General features: G+C 43.1%; 1 protein-coding gene across 7 annotated transcripts in view; it reads right to left on the bottom strand.

Moving 5' to 3' along the window:
* LOC138642804 (chloride channel protein D-like) overlaps positions 1-24,044 on the bottom strand; it is a 320,123-nt gene that overhangs the window by 185,501 nt on the left and 110,578 nt on the right. The window lies entirely within an intron of this gene.

The raw sequence follows: 24,044 nt of genomic DNA, 5'->3' as shown, positions 1-24,044 counted from the left end.
CTGTGTTCCTTCAGTGCCTGCCTGCATCTGCTGTCCCTCCCTCCAGGCCGTTCCTGCTACCAGGCCCTTGGGGGTCAGCTTCTGTGTGTCCATGGTCTGTCCTGGAGCAGCACCTGGTGTTCATTGGGAGCCAAGCCTTACCCCACCATCAGGCGTTCCAGTGAAGATTCAGTTACTCACCTATTTGTGCCCCTCCAGCCTCTCCTCAGACCACGGCAGAATGGTTCCACCATTACAGTTTGCTCAGGCCATGGAATCCACTGGCTTTCAGGCCTCCCCTTACTCAGATCTGTACCAGGAAGTATCCAGTCAGAATGAGCAGCAGGATACAATACTCTCCTACCTGTAACCTCCCATCTTGATACGCTGACAATCCTGGCAGAGTCTGCACCTACCCAAGCTGTGACCACCTCGGCCATGACCAAACAGCCAGCCAGCTATGTGCCCAGCTCCGGACCCTTACTTTATGCTCCACCACGCAATGGCAGTGACCCTGCCCCATGTCAGGGTTTTATTAATCAGTGTACATTGCATTTTAAACTCTTGGCACACCAGTTCGTTTCCGTCCAGGCCAAAGTGGCTTTCATCACGTCCCATCTCACTACCAGAGCTTTGGAATGACTCTATTCCCTATGGGTGGAATGGCTCTATTCCCTATGCGAGAAAGGGGAACCTCTTGTGTCGAACCTCCAATCCTTTCTAAAGGACTTCCGGAAGATCTTCAATGAGCCCAGCCATGCTCCCTCTGCAGCAACTTCACTACTTAGGCTGCACCAGGCTAGCCTTACAGTGAGACGGTATGCTGTTTGCTTTCACACCCTGACAAGAGACATCTGGATCCGCCTCTTTTTCGTTCTGGGTACCAAATTCTGGCTGTCATCCACATATGTTCGTCTCAGGGTACCCTCATATAAATGTCCCCGTTTCATCGGTCCCGTCAAGGTTTTAAAACAGAATGGCCTACGATCTCAAACTGTCTGCCTCTTTACGGATCCCCAATTACTTTCATGTATCTCTCCTGAAGCCTGTCGTCCTCAGTTCTATTTTCGAAGACCCTGGTATCACTCCTGCTCCAGTCAGCACTGAAGACATGTTCAAGGTAGAGAATATTCTAGCCACCAAGAGGGTAAGAGGAAAACCCTTTTTTCTAGGGAGGTTTGGTCCTGAGAAGAGGTCATGGTTGCCCAGGGAGAACATCCATGCCCTTCTATTCCAGGATAGATTTCTTGCAGGCTTGAAGAAGAGGGGAGTAATGGGGGGCACTGTAGTGCCAGCATGCCTGCATGCTGCCCTCCTTACCCGGCAGGGGCGTCAGCTTACTCACCGACGCGGCCCCCATCTTGGATTCCTCCATCCTCCGTGTCTGCTGCTGCCTGGGATGTCCGCACAGCTCGCAGGTCCCCAGGCACTGTACTTAGGGTGCGCACACACACCCGCTTTCTTAAATGGTCTGCGTGCCATCCTAAAGTGTCACCAGCCTATAGCTGGATGACACCTATTTAACCCCTTAAGCCCCAAGGGTGGTTTGCACGTTAATGACTGGGCCAATTTTTACAATTCTGACCACTGTCCATTTATGAGGTTATAACTCTGGAACGCTTCAATGGATCTTGGCGATTCTGACAATGTTTTCTCGTGACATTGTACTTCATGATAGTGGTAAAATTTCTTCGATAAAACTTGCATTTATTTGTGAAAAAAACAGAAATTTGGCAAAAATTTTGAAAATTTTGCAATTTTCTAACTTTGAATTTTTATGCCCTTAAATCACAGAGATATGTCATGTAAAATAATTAATAAGTAACATTTCCCACATGTCTACTTTACATCAACACAATTTTGGAACCGAAATATTTTTTTGTTAGGGAGTTATAAGGGTTAAAAGTTGACCAGCAATTTCTCATTTTTACAACACCAATATTTTTTAGGGACCACATCACATTTGAAGTCATTTTGAGGGGTCTATATGATACAAAATAGCCAAGTATGACACCATTCTAAAAACTGCACCCCTCAAGGTGCTAAAAACCACATTCAAGAAGTTTATTAACCCTTCAGGTGTTTTACAGGAATTTTTGGAATGTTTTAAAAATAATTAACATTTAACTTTTTTTCAAAAAAATTTTTAATTCAGCTCCAATTTGTTTTATTTTCCCAAGGGTAAGAGATGAAATTGGACCCCAAAAGTTGTTGTGCCATTCGTTCTGAGTTCGCCGATACCCCACATGTGGGGGTAAACCACTGTTTGGGCGCATAGCAGAGCTCGGAAGGGAAGAGGCGCCGTTTGACTTTTCAATGCAAAATTGACTGGAATTGAGATGGGAAGCCATGCTGCATTTGGAGAGCCCCTGATGTGCCTAAACATGGAAACCCCCCACAAGTGACACCATTTTGGAAAGTAGACCCCCTAAGGAACTTATCTAGATGTGTGGTGAGCACTTTAACCCACCAAGTGATTCACAGAAGTTTATAATGCAGAGCTGTAAAAATAAAAAATCATATTTTTTCACAAATATGATCTTTTCGCCCCCAATTTTTTATTTTCCCAAGGGTAAGAGAAGAAATTGGACCCCAAAAGTTGTCGTGCCATTTGTTCTGAGTACGCTGATACCGGTAAAGCACTGTTTGGGCGCATGACAGAGCTCGGAAGGGAAGGAGCACCATTTGACTTTTCAATGCAAAATTGACTGGAATTGAGATGGGACACCATGTCACGTTTTGGAGAGCCCCTGATGGGCCTAAACATTGAAACCCCCCACAAGTGACACCATTTTGGAAAGTAGACCCCCTAAGGAACTTATCTAGCTGTGTTTTGACAGCTTTGAACCCCCAAGTGTTTCACTACAGTTTATAAAGCAGAGCCGTAAAAATAAAAAAAAATTTCACAAAAATTATTTCTTAGCCTCCAGTTTTGTATTTTCCCAAGGGTAACTGGAGAAATTGGACCCCAAAAGTTGTTATCCAATTTGTCCTGAGTACGCTGATACCCCATATGTTTGTGCGCATGGCAGAGCTTGGAAGGGAAGGAGCGCCATTTGGAATGCAGACTTAGATGGATTGGTCTGCAGGCATCACGTTGCATTTGCAAAGCCCCTGATGCATCTAAACAGTAGATACCCCCAGAAGTGATACCATTTTGGAAAGTAGACCCCCCAAGAAACTTATCTAGATGTGTTGTGAGAACTTTGAACCCCCAAGTGTTTCACTACAGTTTTTAACGCAGAGCCGTAAAAATAAAAAATCATTTTTTTCCACAAAAATTATTTATTAGCCCCCAGTTTTGTATTTTTCCAAGGGTAACAGGAGACATTGGACCCCAAATGTTGTTGTCCAATTTGTCCTGAGTACGCTGGTCCAGTCCACACCTGCCAGTGCTCATCTGTACATCAGCCGGTCCAGTCCGCACCTTGTCAATGCTCACCTGTATATCAGCCTGTTCAGTCCACACCTGCCAGTGCTCATCTGTAAGTCAGCCGATCCCATCTTTATCTGTGATCCCTGTGTTTTTTCAGTGCCTGCCTGCATCTGCTGTTCCTACCTCCCGGCTGTTCCTGCTACCAGTCCCTTGGAGGTCAGCTGCAGTGCATCCGTGATCTGTCCTGGAGTAGCACCTGGTGTTCAACAGAATTAAGCCTAAGCTGATCATCAGGGTATTTAGTGAAGAGTTAGGTGCTCACCTTGTCACGCCCCTCCAAACTCTCCTTGGACCACGTCACAGTGGTTCCACCATTCCCATTGTAAACACTAACACTGACCATCCCCCTAAAACACCATCCCCCACCATCAAACGTGGTGCCAGCATCATGCTGTGGGGATGCTTTTCTTCAGCAGGGACAGCTGGTTAGAGTTGAGGGGATGATGGATGGGCCTAAATACAGGCCAATCCTGGAGGAAAACCTGTATGAGGCTTTGAAAGATTTGAGACTAGGGAGTAGGTTCACCTTCCAGCAGGATGACAGCCCTATACATACTACCAGAGCTACAGTGGAATGGTTTAAATCAAATCACATTCATGTGTTTGAATGGCCCAGTCACAGTCCAGACCTAAATCCCATTGAGAATCTGTGGCAAGACTTGAAAATTGCTGTTCACAGATGCTCTCCATCCAATCTCACTGAGCTAAAGCTAGTCTACAAAGAAGAATGGTCAAAAATTTCAGCTTTTAGATGTGTAAAGCTGGTATAGACACATACCCCAAAAGACTTACATCAGTAATTGTAGAGAAAGCTCATGCTACAAAAGTATTGACTCATAGGGGCTGAATACACATGTACATCACAATTTTTATATATAGGCAGCACGGTGGCTTAGTGGTTAGCACTGCAGCGCTGGAGTCCTGGGTTCAAATCCCACCAAGGACAACATCTGCAATGAGTTTGTATGGTCTCCCCGTGTTTGCGTGGGTTTCATCCGGGAACTTCGGTTTCCTCCCACATTCCAAACACATACTGATAGGGAATTTAGTTTGTGAGCCCCACCGGGGACAGCGATGATAATGTGTGTAAACTGTAAAGCGCTGCAAAATATGCTAGCGCTATATAAAAAATAAAGATTACTATTATATTTATATTTTTTAAATATTTAGAAAACCATGTGTTGCTTTCTTAAGAATTTAGAAATATTTGCTGATTTGTATGTTATATCACATTAAAACCAAATAAAAAAACATTTAAGTTTGTGGGTCTAATGTGAAAAAATGTGGAAAAGTTCACAGGGTATGATTTCTTTTTCAAGGGTACAGAAAGTCTAAGTAATATGTACATTAAAGGGAATCTGTCAGGATTGTACCTCCTACACCTACACTATGTATAGTAGGGGAAATAAGTATTTGATCCCTTGCTGATTTTGTAAATTTGCCCACTGACAAAGACATGAACAGTCGATAATTTTAAGGTTGGGTTTATTTTAACATTGAGAGATAGAATATCAAAAATAAAATCCAGAAAATCACATTGTATAAATACTATAAATTTATTTGCATTTTGCAGTGAGAAATAAGTATTTGATCACCTACCAATCATTAAGAGTTCTGGCTAGTGATGAGTGAGGGTACTCGGGTTTTCCGAGTATTTTGGACATGCTCAGAGATTATGTTTGATTCACCGCAGTTGCATAATTTGCGGCTGCTAGGCAGCCTGAATACATGTGGGAATTGTCTGTTTGTTAGAGAATGGGTCGCGGTTGGGTCTTCCAGCAAGACAATGACCCAAAACATACAGCCAAGGCAACAAAGGAGTGGCTCAAAAAGAAGCACATTAAGGTCATGCAGTGGCCTAGCCAGTCTCCAGACCTTAATCCCATAGAAAACTTAAGGAGGGAGTTGAAGCTCCGAGTTGCCATGCGACAGCTTCAAAATCTTAATGATTTAGAGATGATCTGCAAAGAGGAGTGGACCAAAATTCCTCCTGACATGTGAGCAAACCTCATCATCAACTACAAAAAACATCTGACTGCTGTGCTTGCCAACAAGAGTTTTGCCACCAAGTGTTAAGTCTTGTTTCCCAGAGGGATCAAATACTTATATCTCACCACAAAATGCAAATACATTTATAAAATTCATACAATGTGATTTTCTGGATTTTATTTTTGATATTCTATCTCTCAATGTTTAAATTAACCTACCCTTAAAATTATAGACTGTTCATGGCTTAGTCAGTGAGCAAACTTACAAAATTAGCAAGGGATCAAATACTTATTTCCCCCACTGTATATGCCCACTGTATATGTTCATGTAGCTATTTCAAGGTCAAGTTCAGCAATACCATTATATGCCCAGTCCATTCTTCCGTTACCGAGAAATCAGCATTGGATTTATATGCAAATGAGGCTTTAGATCTGAATCCTCTGTCACTCCAGCTCTATTCCCTGCCCAGAGTAACCTCCTTCTGTTTGTCTGACAGCCTCTATGCCATGTGACATGTGAGCGGTATATAGAGCTGTAGTGACGAGCAGAGGCATGCACAGCCCTATACATCTAAATATGTATCTGTAGTTTCTTTACATTGCAATTTATTAGATTATTTATTTGTCTCATCACATGGTTGCATACTACTAGCTGTAATATTAATTTTAACTATGCCCAGATACGATTGATTCCTTCTATATGAATATGTTTATACTGTATGTGAGACATCATTTACATTGGATTTATATCAGCAGTTTTGCACATTTGTGGTTTAAATGGCATATTATATATATTTCTAGCTTCTCTCCTTTTTGCCAACACCGATCAGACTTTTTTTTTTAACACCTTCAGTTCACCTACACATCAATGTGACAAGGCACAAAACATTTTAGAAGTATAAAAGTGCCTATCTCTATGCCTGACATTTGTAGCTGATAACTTAAAGGGACTCTGTCACCTGAATTTGGAGGGAACAATCTTCAGCCATAGGGGCGGGGTTTTCGGGTGTTTGATTCACCCTTTCCTTACCCGCTGACTGCATGCTGGCTGCAATATTGGATTGAAGTTCATTCTCTGTCCTCCATAGTACACGCCTGCGCGAGGCAAGATTGCCATGTGCAGGCGTGTACAACGGAGGACAGAGAACGAACTTCAATCCAATATTGCAGCCAGCATGCAGTCAGCGGGTAAGGAAAGGGTGAATCAAACACCCGAAAACCCCGCCTCCATGGCTGAAGATTGTTCCCTCCAAATTCAGGTGACAGAGTCCCTTTAAAGGAATATTCATAGGCCCTTGTACTTCATTGCCAACACGAAGTTCTGTAAAGTACTCGGGCAAAGCATTGTGACTACACAGTTCAGTTGTGTCGGCTCTCCTGTTATTGGATACATTGTTTAAATGACTTGATTTTCATAAAGTGCATCCAGCACCGCTGCGCTATTCTGCTCAGCCATTTCTCACATTCCCCTTGGCTGTCAATAACACAGTGCTGGTTATGCAGTAAATCGAGGCATCTATTCATGAGGCTCTCACTGCAGTACGTGTTAAAAAAGAAGCTCAGTGGGTCATACACTCCATTACATTTCACTCGATGTCAAGGAAAAGAAAACACATTTGTATCAGTTCAATCACTGAACCCTCAATGATTGAAGTTCCTTTTACTGTAGGATGGCCGCCGTTTGTTGTCTTTGTTCTTCTCCAGCTACCACTGCCTTGTTAAGATGCATGAAATGCTGCTATGTACTGTACACAGCCAGGCTGTGAGGAAGGTACAGAACTACAGCAAGTCTTCAGACAGCAGCTATTAGCACGCCAAAAAACATTATTATTACTTAATTGTGAAGGTAACGCTTCCCATTGGAGACATTCTTTGCAAAATACATTAGATCTCACATAAGTATTTTGCTAACCTCATGGTTTAAACTTTATACACAAAACACACATTTATAGCAGTCTGCATCAGACTAGGAGACATTTTTACATCTTGTGTATAACCTGCAGATATAAAATGGATTCATCCATGTTTCCTTTCCTATTTTTCCAGAAAAAGTAGATTGCAAACACAAAGAATTCTAATATGAGCCCAGCTATGTATTTTAGATCCATTTGTTGTGCTATTGAATAATATATATAGTAATGTCCTAGTATGATCCTGCTCAGGAAACAAGGCAATGTCCTACAAATAAGGGGATATTCTCATGTTATTAAATTGAATTAGTTAGTTAGCACGAAAATAAGCAGGTTTGCAATTTACTTGCTTTTCAATCTGCTGCCATTCTGTTGTGAGAACTTTTATCTTTCATAGTGTACAGCAGATTTCCATGAAGCTCGGCTACTAGTGCCGACACAGACCCTGGCTGAGAGTGCGCAGTAGTTACATTCCAGAAGAAGAGCTCAATCCCAATATCCCATCCACCTCTCTTTAGCCCATTGATTTTTATACCACAATTATCTGATCACCTCCCTCCTTCTAAACTCCTAAAACATTGCTGGCATCGTTGCTTTTGCTGTCAAACACGACGATACACGCCGACCTGAAGACCAAATAAAGTTCTGGACTTCTAGCTCCGACCAGCGATGTCATAGCAGGATCCAGATCGCTGCTGCGTGTCAAACACAACGAGATTGCTATCCAGGATGCTGCAACGTCAGAGATCGTTGTCGTTCTCATTGTAAAGTTGCTGAGTGTGAAGGTACCTTAAAAGATCCTTTAGACAGGGATTATCCCAAATAGGTGTGTATTTAGAGTAGATGTTAGTTCCTAACAGATTTTTACAAGTCCATCAAATTTTATGCATAAGAAATAAAATAGGGAGCAGATTCGAGCAACCGTTATATTTATGGGATTTCAGAAGTGCTAGCAAATTTTCCCTTTCCCATGTGTTTTAGCACTGATGTCGCGGTTTCATGCGACCCCTCTAGGGCCCACCCCCTAACATAATGAAATTAGAAAGGTAGGAAATAGCCCCAGATATGTGGCATGCTAATCCGCCCCTGATCTCGCAGGCTTTCCAATTCCATTCTAGGAATGCCCTTCTTCCAAACCAGGTCCCTGAAAATATTGTGCATTTTCCAATACCAATACTGTATTTGGTAATCCATATTGGAGAATTATGGAGAACGTATAGAGAGCAAGACATAAGGCATATTTTAGTTAGGGTCATTCTACCTAGTGCTGACAGTGGAGGTTTTCCCTAGGCATTAACTTTACTTTTATACTATGCTAACCCATTTAGTGAAATTAGGATCAAAGCCCATTTGCTGAAGAATCTACTATATAATTGTCTAAGGGTCACTTCCGTCTTTCTGTCTGTCCTTCTTTCTGTCGTGGATATTCATTGGTCGCGGCCTCTGTCTGTCATGGAAATCCAAGTCGCTGATTGGTCGCGGCAAAACAGCCACGACCAATCAGCGACGGGCACAGTCCGGAAGAAAATAGCCACTCCTTACTCCCCGCAGTCAGTGCCCGGCGCCCGCATACTCCCCTCCAGTCACCACTCACACAGGGTTAATTCCGGCGGTAATGGACGTCATTATGCCGCGGGTAACGCACTCCGTAACCGCTGCTATTAACCCTGTGTGTCACCAACTTTTTACTATTGATGCTGCCTATGCGGCATCAATAGTAAAAAAATGTAATGTTAAAAATAATAAAAAACCTGCTATTCTCACCCTCCGTAGTCTGCCGAGCCACTCGCGCCGGCCACCATCTTCCGTTCCCGGCGATGCATCGCGAAATTACCCAGAAGTCTCGCGACCGCTAAGTCATCTGGGTAATTTCGCAATGCATCCTGGGAACGGAAGATGGCGGGTGAGTATATAACTACTTTTTATTTTAATTACTTTTTTAACAGGGATATGATGCCCACACTGCTGTATACTACGTGGGCTGTGTTAGATACCGCGTGGCTGCTATATACTACATAGGCAGTGTTATATACTGAATGGGCTCTGCTATATATTACGTGGCCACTGTTATATACTGCGTGGGCAGTGTTATATACTATGTGGCTGCTATATACTGCGTAGGCAGTGTTACATACTACGTGGTTGCTATATACTGCGTGGGCTGTGCTATAAATTACGTAGCCAGTGTTATATACTGCGTGGCCTGTGTTATATACTACGTCGCCTGTGTTATATACTGCGTGGCTGCTATATACTGCGTGGGCTGTGTTATATAGTAGGTGGCTGTGTTATATACTGCGTGGCCACTGTTATATATTGTGTGGCCTGTATTAACGCATCGGGTATTCTACAATATGTATGTATATAGCAGCCACATAGTATATAGCACAAGCCACGTAGCATTTGTCTGCTATATACTACATGGCTCCTATATACTATGTGGCCTGTGCTATATACTATGTGGCTTTTATATACATACATTAATACATATTCTAGAATACCCGATGCGTTAGAATCGGGCCACCATCTAGTTACCAATAAATACCCCCACTCCGCACTATAAAAGGCATTAGTGGCATCTAGAGAAAGAATAGCCTTATTTCTTGGAGCCTCCTGAGATGTTTGTATATATTTAGGAATAGTCGGCCTAAATTTATGGCTGTAGAGCTAGAAGGCATAAACCATGCCTGGTATATTGGACTCTGTCAATCCAACATAAGGAGAAATGTGGCACCCCAAAGTACGGTTGCCAGGGTGACATTGCCTCCCTCTAAGGGGTGATGGAAAGTCCCCATGCCAGGTAACACAGTGTACATGTCAATTCCTGCTCCAGGCCAGAAAGGGGAGCTTCCTTATAAATTCTGGCCAGCAGGTGGGGTAACTAAGTCAGAAAGAAGTCAGGTGAGAGCGTAAACAGGGGAGTTGTCATGGAAACGGCAGCCAGCTGGAGCTGTGACAGGGCAATGAGAGAGGAGAGTTGGCAATTGGTCTGTGGAGAGGGAAGGGACAGGAGCAGAGACAAGAGCTCAGGGGAATAAAAACTGTGCATAGATGACCCTAGAGTGGAGCGCTGATAAAAAGGGACGACAGAGTCCTTGGCTGGGCGGGTACTGTGTGCCCTGACAGCCGAATCTGGAGGGTAGCGGACTGCAAGTTTCCTGGCCACACCGAACACCTGAAGGCACGGTAGCAGACCAAGAGCCCGGGGCTGACAGTGAAAAGGACAGTGCCCGGGAAATAGGCTCATGCTGCCTGCCATACAGGTTAGGAATCATCATGCAGGAGAGGGCCGCAGCTTAGCTACAAGCAGCAGGGACCCTAAAAGAGAGCGCAGAAGGAAAGTCCCCAACCCCAACTGACAAGGTGGATCCCCTGAAAGCCTCCAGGCAAGTCGGACTCAATTCGTCATCTGTAATTGGTACCCCAGATTGCACCTACTTTCAAGTAAAAGGTAAAGAAAACTGCACCTCTCTGTGTACTTCACTTATTCTCTGCACCCCAACGTTCACCACCATCTGAACAATCAAATATATTTGCCCTAGGGTCCCGCTCTACTCATGGGGAGCTGAACCATCTTTGCTGCGTCACCATCAGCCCCAGTGGAACTAAACCGCAGCGTCGGCCACCCATTGCCGAACACCACGGGAGGCGTCACAACCAAACACCACATAACTATCCTCCATTTTATGACACCGCCAGGGCCACAGAAATGGATCATGGCTCCATGACCTCCCCCATAGAACTGTCTGATCCTATTCCGGGTACACCATGGCCCTGGCGGTTGCGTCAGATTTATAGGCCATGAAATGGCACATTTAAATAGAATCTGTCAGTAGGATTTTGCTACCTCATCTGAGAGCAGCGTAATACAAGTAAAAAGAAGCTGAATCCAAAAATGTATCACTTAGTTTACTTGGTGCTGCCGTTCTGACACAATCAGAGCTTTTAGATTTAGAATGAGGCAGAGCGGAGAAAGCTAACCACGCCCAACACCAGGCTCTCTATTTGCAAAGTACAAAACAATTTTTGACGGCTGAGTGCTGATGTTGATAGCCTGGAGGGGCAATATCTATGACCCCTTCCCAGGCTATATCAACCCACAGCTGTCTGTTTAACATAGGCTGGTTTGAATAGATAGGGGGACCCTACGTCATTTATTTTCTGGGGTAAATTCACCAGGAAAGGATATGCAAACAGCTGTGAGCAATTACATATTGTTTCTAATTTAGCCAGTATGTTTGCTTCCAGTGCTGCCTTTGCAGGTTCCTTTAGTGACTAAGATTGCTTTGAGATCTTTTTAAGCCCCAGTATACCATTAACTTTATTTTTATTTGCAATTGCTGTCTTATTAGAATTGTTTATATGCTTGATGAGTCCATTTAATTAAGAACAGATCTAAGAGCGCAGTTTATAAGAAAAATCCAATTCATACTTTGCTCTATTCATTTGAGAATTAAATCGTTTCCATTTCTATTGGGCACTTGGGGAACTTGTTTATTACCCTTTTAAAGATTATGGGTATTTTCACAGTGCCATCTGCTTTCATCCTCCAAAATGTGTCTTCAAGTCACTTTATCAAATGACTAACCCAATTATAGAGATAGATTAACATTAACGTCATTGATTAAAAACTAAATTTAAAACTTCAATGTTCCATTATGTAACACACAAAAACAAAAGAATGAAACATTGTATTCAGTCCTAGGATCTGTTTTCATACATATAGGAGCTTTAATATTTGTAACATATCTGGTTCATAAGCTCACAGTAGAATCAATTTGCATCTTACTTCATAATGAAGGACAATGCCCCACAATAATAGAACCTTTTGCACCTGCTGCCACTGCACACCCTACTGGTATGTTACTTTTAGCAAAATATATTATCATATACAGTGGGGGAAATAAGTATTTGATCCCTTGCAGATTATGTAAGTTCGCCCACTGACAAAGACATGAACAATCTATAATTTTAAGGGTAGGTTAATTTTAACATTGAGAGATAAAATATCAAAATTAAAATCCAGAAAATCACATTGTATAAATTATATAAATTTATTTGCATTTTGCAGTGAGAAATAAGTATTTGATCTACCAACCATTAATAGTTCTGGCTCCTACAGACCAGTTAGACACTCCTAATCAACTCGTTACCTGCATTAAAGACAGCTGTCTTACATAGTCACCTTTATAAAAGACTACTGTCCACAGACTCAATCAGTCAGACTCTAACCTCTACAACATGGGCAAAACAAAAAAGCTTTATAAGGATGTCAGGGACAAGATCATAGACCTGCACAAAGCTGGAATGTTCTACAAAACCATAAGTAAGATCCTGGGTGAGAAGGAGACAACTGTTTGTGCAATAGTAAGAAAATGGAAGAAATACAAAATGACTGTCAATCGACATCGATCTGGGGCACCATGCAAAATATCACCTCGTGGGGTATCTTTGATAATGAGGAAGGAGAGAGATCAGCCTAAAACTACATGGGCGTAACTTGTTAATGACCTCAAGGCAGCTGGGACCACAGTCACTAAGAAAACCATTGGTAACACATTACGCCTTAAAAGTTTAAAATCCTGCAGTGCCCACAAGGTCCCCTGCTCAAGAAGGCCCATGTGCAGGCCCGTCTGAAGTTTGCCAATGAACACCTGGATGATTCTGTGAGTGATTGGGAGAAGGTGCTGTAATCAGATGAGACAAAAATTGAGGCATTAACTCAACTCGCCGTGTTTGGAGGAAAAGAAATGCTGCCTATGACCCAAAGAACACCTTCCCCACTGTCAAGCATGGAGGTGGAAACATGTTTTGGGGCTGTTTCTCTGCTAAGGGCACAGGACTACTTCACCACATCAATGGGAGAATGGATGGAGCCATGTACCGTAAAATCCTGAGTGATAACCTGCTTCCCTCCACCAGAGCTTTAAAAGTGGTCATGGCTGAGTCTTCCAGCAAGACAATGACCCAAAACATACAGCCAAGGCAACAAAGGAGTGGCTCAAAAAAGAAGCACATTAAGTTGGAGTTGCCTAGCCAGTCTCCAGACCTTAATCCCATAGAAAACTTATGGATGGAGTTGAAGCTCCCTTTGCCAAGTGACAGCCTCAAAATCTTAATGATTTTTAGTGATGATCTGCAAAGAGGAGTGGAACAAAATTCCTCCTGACATGTGTGCAAACCTCATCATCAACTACAAAAAAATCTGCTGTGCTTGACAACAAGGATTTTTCCACCAGGTATTAAGTCTTGTTTGCCAGAGGGATCAAATACTTATTTCTCACCACAAAATGCAAATAAATTAATATAATTTATACAATGTGATTTTCTGGATTTTATTTTTGCTATTCTATCTCTCAATGTTAAAATTATAGACTGTTCATGTCTTTGTCAATGGGCAAACTTACAAAATCAGCAAGGGATCAAATACTTATTTCCCCCACTGTATATAGTATATTGTAAGGCAGTGGCATTTCCGCCAGTGAATTTAGTGAGACAGTGACCCAGGCAACTTTAACAAAATGTCCTTTATTGGCCAAATACTGCACTTATGAAAATGTGGATGAGTCTTTCAGCATGATAATGATCCCAAGCACACCACTAGGGCAACAAAGGAGTGGCTTCGTAAGAAACATATGAAGGTCCTGGAGTGGCCTAGCCAGTTTCCAGATCTCAGCCCCATAGAAAACCTTTGGAGCAAGTTGAAAGTCTGTGTTTCCCAGCGACAGTATATGGTCAAATCAGGGCGCCAGAGGTCAGTGTAGGTGCTCCTAATGCAGACTATCGTGAGAGAGCCCGCCTAAGACTTGAAGGCCAGAGGGCGATAAACGGAGACAGTCGTCAAAGCCTTGTACCAATATCGCTGACACCATTGACACTGCTGACTGTGAGACAAAGGGCCCATGTATGGGACATAGCCTCGCGCCCACGCAGACCGGAGAGTACCACCCATTGTGAACTTTATCCTGTTAAGCTTCTAAACAGACCCCACATGGGGAAACTGCCGTGTAGGACAGAGACATTGCCTTGTGTATTCCTTCTCCTTCCGGACCCAAAGCCGGCATCAGGACCACAAGGAAACAATCGCCCACAACAGGACCCAAGACGCCATCTTCTCCAGGACCCAGGACTCCATCCTCTGCAGGACAACGCCGAATTTCCAGCGCCATTGCCTTGGCACCACTGTTTGCACCAAGGGAATACACTGAGGACGGCGTCGGATTGATAAGTCTATTTCCTTTGAACGTATTGTCTCAGTTACTTGTTTTACTACTGTGTTAAAAATTGCAGTAATTTGTATTAAGAAAATTTCCCTCTACTTCTCCCTGCGTGGAGTATCCACTTTAGAATTAAATCCCCTGTTAACCCTTGCTCTGACTAAGTTCTGCTACTGCATCCTACGTGCCTGCTGTCTCCTTACACTTGAATGACTTAATCAAGGAAATTTTTATGTCAAATGCTTGAAACCTTCACTTTGTTTTTGCATGCTTTTGCATTACAATTCTCTATGATCGACACTTGTAAAATAAAAACTAAGGATAATTCTCAATTTTACCTGTCACTTTCGTTTTTATGAATTAGCTACTTTTGTTCAGTTTACAATTTTGCTGTTGAACAGTGTAATTAAGCACTTGGCGAGGGAAGGATTTAAGTGGGAGTTGGAGAAATGAATCACAAGCTCTCTCAATACTCAGGCAATGCTGCCTGAGAAAGCCTTGGGTGATTATGTCATATTATTGTGTTTGCCAGGGTACCACCGTAACTTTAGATGGACTATCACCAAAGGAGATTGCCGCAGAGGAAGCAAACAAGCCAGGACAAGTGAATAACCAATAGTTGACAAATACATTTGTGCTGCCCTAATTTATCATCAAGACAGTTCTCGGTGGCAGTTGCATCAAGTTACTCTTTCACTTCTGCTTTTAGAACCCTTTCCCAGTATCCTTTGTTATATACTAGGCCCCGCAAAGTCATGATAGTGCAACTAATGTCTTGATTTTTGATGAGCAAACGTATTCAGATTACACGTTATCCAAGTACGTTCCCTCATCATTAGCCATAATGTCACAAGAACTTATTGACTAGGCTTTATGAAACATCATGATGTTGGCGGGGTCTAGCAAAAAAGAGAGGCACCAAGTATGATGCCGGTCACAGAAGTCAAGTATGTCCTAGTCCTGCCATGGAGGACCAGACTGGACACCAGACCAGGGAAGCACAAAACTTTTTGCTCTATTCTATAAACTAACATGAGCCATAATGCCGAGATCTGTACTGTGGATGAAGGCCCATTTTTAATCTGCATGGACACAACAGTGAAAGTCAGTGAGCTATAGGCAGGGAGCTTGGACAAAGCAGGGAGCTTTGTCAATCGACATAATTGTCATTTAACAATGTTTAATAACTTCTTTGACATGAAGACCTTGTGTCTCCCACCATCCTAATTGTTCCAAAGACATACTGACAGGGAATTTAGATTGTGAGCCCCAATGGGGACAGCAATGATAATGTGTGTAAAGCGCTGCGGAATATGTTAGCGCTATATAAAAATAAAGATTATTATTATTAACCTCTCCCGATAGGGCTTACAGCATGATCAGTCCTAACAGAAGCCATCCTGTGTATCTACATGCAAACCTAATGTGGGCCTTCCTGTATACCATTAGGCGCAGAGTCATAACATAATGCTTCCCACTACAAGACATGCCACATAGTTTTATAGCAATGGAGTCCTCTGATGTGGGAGAAGGGGTCGGTGAACATAACACACCAGAGTTTGGGTGCAACTGCAAACTCTGAACTCTCAAGCTCATTCAGACCCTGCCTAACATTCCAAACAAATTATTACAATGAATATGCTTTTCATCAGAATATCCATTGACCTAACACAGTAGAACTAAACAATACCAGATGAAAAGTTTCTCATTCTTTCTCAAAAAATATATATTCATATTGAAGGACAGATGCCAGGTAACCTATGTGACAAAGAATGTTGCTGTTGATATCAATAGATGAATGCCTTTTCAGGCACCACAAAGATCTTGTTGGCTTTTACATTTGATTTACTGGTTAATAAATTCTAAATTATTCGTTCCACCCCTGCCTCTTTGTCTTGTTGTTTTATAAGGCAGTAAGGCAATTAGTGTTACTCCAGTGAGAAATGTGCGGTGACACAGATCAATCACAGTGTACATCCTACATTTCTCTGGAACAGCAGAACAATGATTGACCCAATTTTTTATGTGTATATATTTGACATATTTTATTATCTGGCTCTGTTAAAAATGTGTTATCCAAAACTGTAAATCACATAGATTTGTCTCCAAATGACAGCTCTGCAACTTTGAAAGTCAAACTTCATACTAATTCTGTCCCCAACTGCTTAGATTGGGTTGTAAGAACATTATCGTGTTTATGTACAGGGTGCATACAGAATCATAGACTCAGTTCTATTTGAACTCTAAGGCACCAAATTACTAAGGCTGGTTTCACATTTGCGGTTGTGTCAGCAGCCAGGGCCGGCGTCAGCACCCGGCGCACCCGGGCAAATGCCGGGGCCCTGGCGAGATGGGGGGGCCCACTCGCGCTGGGATACTGCTGCGCACACACACTGTTCAGCAGGGCCGCCGGGACCTGCATCGGGCCCGCCCTCCTCACTATTCCCCTCAGCGGGGGGAGGAGCGCACTCAGAGCATGGTGTGGCAGGGGAGCGCGAAAGGAACAGGAACAGCCCCTGGGAGAGAGAAGAGCTGGGCAGGGAACTGGTGGCTGTGTCCGCAGCTAGCTCCGGGATGTTCCTCATCCAACAGTGGCCAGTCTGTGGATGCCCAGCCGTGCACTATGGCGGCGGCTGTGGAAGTCACCGAGAGCAGCAGCTGCCTGCAAAGGTAGCAGCAACTTCTCCAGCACCGGCGAGGAGGAGAGGATCATGAGGTGCATCTTCCAGACCTGTGATGGGGACGGCGACGGCTATATCAGCAGGTATGGGGGGGCGCCGCGCAACTTTCCACCTTACTCCTGAATAGCTGTTGGCTGCAGGGGGCACTTATTCCCCTGTGAGTGCAGGAGGCCGGCCTGAGAGCCCTTTTGCCACTGCTGATGCCACACTCCGGGCCCTGAGGGCACAGGGGCTCCACTCATTCTGCCCTGGTACAGCACATGTTCCCCGGCCCCTGCCCCTGTGCTGCCCAACTTTCCTGGGTACAGCAGGGGGAATCTGCTGGCAGGGTCATTCCTCAGGGCGCTGCTCCCATTGCCCTGAGAAGAGGAGTTATTTCTAGAAATTACTGACATTTGTACCCATGTACTTAGAACAGTTTATGAAGGGCAGCACTGGCACAACATGAGACATCCCGGTATGTGACATTCGGGCCCAGTCTTACAGGATTTATGGGAGATATGACACATCTTAGTTTACCTAATGTTCACTCTGAGGTGTAAGTGCACTAGAATCATTCTGAAGCAAAAAAATCTGTGGCTGACCCTGTGGTGCTCGCTGTAGGGTCTGCATGTGGAATATCCCATCCCATTGTGTACAGCCACCCACTGCAGTGTCCAGGAACATTGTTCACTAGGTGACATGTCACAGGTTAAAAAAAAAATCCACTGGAATGACCAGCAGTGCAGATTACCCACTGGAGATTATGGGGGCGATTTGTGGGTAGTTCATATGAAAATCTGCTCTGTGGAGACTCTAAGGGCGGCTCATACTGAGGTGTTTTTTCTCAGTTTTTGCAGTAGAAAATCTTTAAAAAAAACACCAGTAGTAAAACACTGCCAAAAACCCTCTGTGTGAACATGTCATACAAGAGGAAAAACAATCTGTTTTTCAAGAAAAAAAACTCTTCAGAAATCATTACTTTTCTCTTGCATTGTGCAAACCTAAAACCTCCTTTATACAGGGTGGAGCGCGGTAATTTGCTGATTTGGGAATGAAATAAAAAAATTATGATAATTAGAAAAATTTATTTTATATTTTAATTATACTGAACAGTAATGGAATTTTTAAATTACATGGTTTTAAATAGTGTATCTGGCAAATGTCGACCTTCGCTATCCACACACTGCTGCATACGTTTTCTGAAGTTTTCATGAACTCTAACAAGCATGTCCACTGGTATTCTGCCAATTTCAGCTTCAATATTGTTCCTTAGGTCTTCCAAGGTGTTGGGACGGTTGATATACACCTTAGACTTCAGGTAACCCCAAAGGAAAAAATCGCATGGGGCTAAATCTGGTGAGCGTGCTGGCCAGTTCACATCTCCCCTCAAAGAGATAAGCCGTCCAGGAAACATTTGCCTCAAACAATTCATGGTAACCCTCGCTGTGTGTGCAGTGGCACCATCCTGTTGGAACCATGTATCCTCTAGTTCCATTGCCTCAAGAGCCGGCTGAAAATAATCCTGTATCATAGACAAGTACCGTTCGGAGTTCACAGTTATGGCACGACCATTATCCTGAAAAAAGTAAGGACCAATGATGCCTACTCGTGATATGGCGCACCACACAGTGAAAATGAGGTGAAAATGTACCTCATCAGAAAAAAACACAATTGCGTCACGGGGTATCGTTGCTAACATGTCTTCACAAGAGGTCCGCCGTGTCAAATAGTCCCATGCTGACAAATGTTGGACCACGCACATTTTATACGGGTGAAAATTCAGTTCATCATGAAGAATCTGGTGGAGAGAACGTCTTGAAATGCCAAGAGCAAATGATTGCTTCCGAGCAGAGCGTTTCGGAGATTGCAGTACTGCTGCTCTAACTCTCTCGATGTTTTGTGGTGTTGTAATCCTTCTCTCAGGTCCCCTTCGTACACATGACACATTCCCTGCTGTTCTGAATGCATTCACCCAATTTACAATTGATTGCCGTCCAGGAACACGTCCGCGTGGAGGAACAGCGAATTGTAAACGAAAAGTACGCTGCACTGCAATGATCGAGTGGGCATTTGAAAAATACGCTTCAACACAAAATGACCTCTCCTCACGTGTCCACTGCATGATGGCAACTGAAAGGCAGAGGAATACAAATCTCCCATCAGCCACTGTAAGCCACACCCACTCTCCCCTCTCTTCGACAGACAGTGCCGCCACAGCATGCAGTGCAAAAAAGCAAATTACCGCGCTCCACCCTGTATTAGTAGTTTCTGGACTTTACCTGAGCTCTTTTTCAACACTTTATTCTCGCTGGACTTTTTTCTTTGAGGCAGGAGCGTCTTACTGACATTTGATGGACTTTAAAAAAAAATCTTTACAACGAATAAGGAAACAGTAGCTTTTTTTTTTTAAAGCCGTCACTCAAAGCACTGTGTTCTACATTACAAGCATAGTGGATGAGATTTATAGAAATCCCATGCCGACTGTGCTTCTATTTACCACTGCGTAAACTCACCCGTGGCACGGGTTTACGAGCTGCAGCATGTTGATTATCTGCAGCGGAGACGCTAGTCTGCATAGTCTCACCCATAGCTATTCATTTCATGCAGTAAATCCGCATGGTTCACTGAACACATGCGGATTTACCTGCATGATTAGAACACAGCATTTTGGATGCAGCGAAAATACTCTGTGTCCAAAACATTGCTATATCCTGATCGTGGGGACATAGCCTAACCTGTGGATTAACCCGATATCTGCCTACTATTAGAGTTTGGGGACATGACAAGTTCCGTCTATTGAGTATATCTGTGCATCATGAATTGTGGTATGTGTTAAAGGGGGGGCCCACTGAGACTCTTTCGCCCGGGGCCCTCAAAAACCTGGAGCCGGCCCTGTCAGCAGCGTTTGTGCTGCAATTTTCTGCATGCCTCGTGTATTCCTATCTTTAACATTAGGGACGCATGCGTCATTTCGTCGTCTGCGGTTTGGCGTGGTAAACGCTACATGTAGTAATTTTAGAGGCGTCAATTTGCCACCTAGAAACATATGCAGTTGTTAGCGGAAGGAATGTGGCAAAAAAACGCATTACGGTTTGTGAACGCATGCATAGCACCACAGAAAAACATGTCTAGACACTGATTAGCCATCCCCCACATACAAACTGATAAAAGGAAGGAGTGGGCATTGGCAGATCACTATACAGCAGACTGGGAAGCAGACCAGACCGATGAAAGCACCTTTGAGGAAACAAGACTCTGAACAATGTGAGTACTGTATATCCTAGCCAATGCCTTTATTTTCTGTCTCTATATGTTCTTATTTCTGTCATTTTTTTCTTTCTGCATGCATCAGAATGTCATCTTCTGAGGAGGAAGAGCAACGGCCAGGGCCTGCACAAGCCGAACATGTCAGTGAAGTGAGTACTCACCTCTTCAGATTGGTAAGTATTCACTGTCACATCTACACATGTGTCAAATTTTTTTTCTTCCTTTTTTTAGAGCAGTTCTTCCACTGTGTCAGAGGCTGAGCAGGAGCAGCGTGGAGATGTTCGGGTGGCAAGGCGGCAACATGTACGTATACCTGGCTGACTATTGTATCCTGACTTTACTATTCTTGAATTTTCATTTCTTTACTTTCCTCTTTCTTTACCTTTTTCTTCTTGACAACTTTTTTTTTCTTGATTTCAATATTCATGCCAGTTTTCTGTCTCTGTCTTCTTTCTTTTCCATATGTTAATCTCTCCAACATAATGTCTTTATTTATTTTTTAGGTTCCAGAAAGGGATGAGGTTCTCTATTTCTTTGTTGCTCCCAAGCAAATGCACAGGCCAGAAACAGCTTGATGCTTCAATCCAGGTTGAAATAAAAGCTCTCCATGCGAAGATCCATCATGACACAGGATACAGTAGCAAACTGTGAAGATTACAGCAGTCCAAGGGTCTACATATAGCTATCCCATAATACACGCCCACTGTAGTCCCATTGGCGGTGTCTATCTAGATTTCTCTCCTGTTAAATTTTCCACCATGAGCACAGAAAACGCAAACGCATGCAAAACGCATGAAAAAGCGTGTAAACGCCGCGTTTTTTGAACCGCATGCATTACCTTATGTGTCCAAAAAACGCTGTGTTTGTACGCGTTTGCATGCGGGTTTTCATGCGTTTGAGGTTGCGGATTAAACGCTGCGGATTGTAACGCAAATGTGAAACTAGCCTTAGTCTTGAGTTTTGTATGTCAGTCTTTATGAAGGGCACGCAGCAATAAGAATTCATAAAGAGGAGCCCACCAATAAATTCAATTAATGAATTTGGTGTATGCTCTCAGTAAAATGCGCCTCACCAGAAATGTTACTACAGTCAGTAACTTTTAATAAATTTGGCGGGCGGGTGTAGCCATGCCCTGTTCCACTATTGCTCCTCCAAAAGCTCCTGCCCATTTTGTCGGAGCTGCCTGAAACAGGTGTAAAAACGTCAAAAGTAGCAAAATTTGAGTGCAACTCCACAATGCACAAAAATGTAGATGCTTTTAAAAGTGTTTCACCCCAGTTATCCATCTTAAAAGCACTTTGACAAATTGACTCCATATTCTGAATGTGACTCATTGCTGAATTACAGAATTTAAATGTACATTTTTTAATGGCATCCAAGTATGAATATATTTCAAACTGAAAATTCAACAAAAGTAAAAAGCCGCCAATACAGATGAGCAAATCTTTTCAACTTTAAATTTGCTAACTGTGCCAAAATTTGGCAGAAAGTTTCTCTTTTTCTTATGCACTAATATTCTTCACTGCTGTGCTGTCACATACTATATGTAAAGTTTGTTCAGAGGTTTCTCTCCTTATCACTTTTACTAAGCTGAGCTGTGATGTCCACTCACTATCCAGATTCAGCAAAAATGGCAGCTGCATTTCCTGATTCTGCTTTTGTACAGTCTATGATAATTCTTCCAGCACTAGTTCATGTCATGTGATAGCTGCAAAGCATTGTGGGAAAGCTCGCCAAGCTGGGCACTTGATCGTCTGGATAATGTAATCTTGCATAATGTGTAAAATAATCATGTCCATTTTAGGCAGTTCATGAAGCAAATCCTAGATTTTATGAATTCACTGGATTCAGCGAATTCCTAAAAACATCAACACAAATTCAATTTGCACCAACTCAAGTTGCTCATCTCTGATAGTTTAAAAAATTATATTCCTTCTTGAAGTGTTAACATTGAACTACACCACTAATCATATGCCCTTGGGTTAATTCCCCATTAGTTAACAATAGGAAGACAGAAGAAGCAGCCATCTATGAGAATAGCTGGTTATGCTGCCTGAAAGGGGCCATCCCAATTCCCTTTCAACATGGTCATTTTCAGATCATACAAAATAGATGCCAAACGACAGCTGCATGCTGATTGCAGGAAGAACAGAGTGCAATCACTTTTTGGCAGCTCAGTTTTTTTTGTTGCCTTTACCATAGAGGTTCCAGTACAGGGGCAAGAAGTTACATGTGAGCAACCCATAATATCAGCATTAAGCATCATAACCATTGGTATGGCATTGACTTGACTCTTCTGTGTAAGGCAATTTACAGGCACTAGTATGTGGATTTTGTGCCTAAAGGGGTTGTCCGGGATGTTACCTGGATGATGGCCTATCCTTAGGATAAACTATCAATATCTGATTGGTGGGGTGTCACACCCAGCATCCCTGTCACTCAGCTGTTTCCGTTGAATAGTGGCCATGCCCGGCGTACTGCACACCAACCCTGTATTGATTTGAATGGGAGTCAGATGTGCAGTGCCCAGACCCAGCCACTATACAGTTAGTAGACAGACCTGTGCTGTGCAGCTCTGCAACTGAGCAGTGCCGGTCGACACCAGGAACACCTGATCAGCCAGGGTCGCACTCCCCCTCCCCCCCCCCCTCCCCCAAATCAGACAAGTGCAAAGCAGCATAAGATCTTTTGACAATGAAAGCTATTCTGGGTAAGTGTATCTACTCTACAGTGTCTCCCACAGTTAGTCTCAGCTAACTATAAGAATGTAGGCAGAAGAACCTCCATAATAGTACTAGCTATACTGTGTCTATAATGGTGCAGAAGAAGATTTGTGAATGCTCTCGTAAGTGAACTAGTAACAATGTTACTCAATCTATCTCCAGATAGATTTAAAGAGGTTGTCTGGGACTTTAACATTGATGGCCTGTCCTTAGGATAGGTCATCAAGTTCAGATCAGGTTATGCAGCAGGACAATGATCCAAAATACACTAGCAAGTTCACCTCTGAATAGCTTAAGAAAAACAAAATTAAGACTTTGGAGTGGCCTATTCAAAGTCCTGACCTTAATCCACTTCAGATGCTGTGGCATGACCTTAAAAAGGAAAGATTCTGGAAAGATGAGTGGGACAAAATTTCTCCAGAGCATTGTAAAAGACAACTAAACTGTAAGTAAACTTCAAGTAGACACTTTGGTGGTGAAACACCTGCTGGTTTATTAACATCAGCATACACCAAGGCAGGGTTCAGAAAAAAACAAAAGCAGAGCCTTCCTGGCTTAATGGAAAACAAAACAAATAAAGTATAACAGAGTCCTTTCTCTGCAGGTTTCAACCTGTAGACACCACACACTGTCCTCATCTCCTCCTTGGAGCTACGTTGGAGTACCTTCTCTCCCAAGACACCCACACACTGACTCTTATGGCCAGGTATTTAACACCCATATGATGGTCACATGACCTTGACCTCACACAGGTCCTGTCAGGATTCTGCATGTGGAGATACAGTGGACCTCCACCCACCCTCTCTATGAAAGTCCACTAAAACCAGCCCATAACATAGGTTCCTATTAACCTTCTCAGCA

The sequence above is a fragment of the Ranitomeya imitator genome, chromosome 6 (assembly GCF_032444005.1).
Source record: "Ranitomeya imitator isolate aRanImi1 chromosome 6, aRanImi1.pri, whole genome shotgun sequence".
NCBI lineage: Eukaryota > Metazoa > Chordata > Amphibia > Anura > Dendrobatidae > Ranitomeya > Ranitomeya imitator.
The sequence above is the reverse complement of the archived record's forward strand: the minus strand, read 5'-3'. Positions and strand labels throughout refer to the sequence as shown.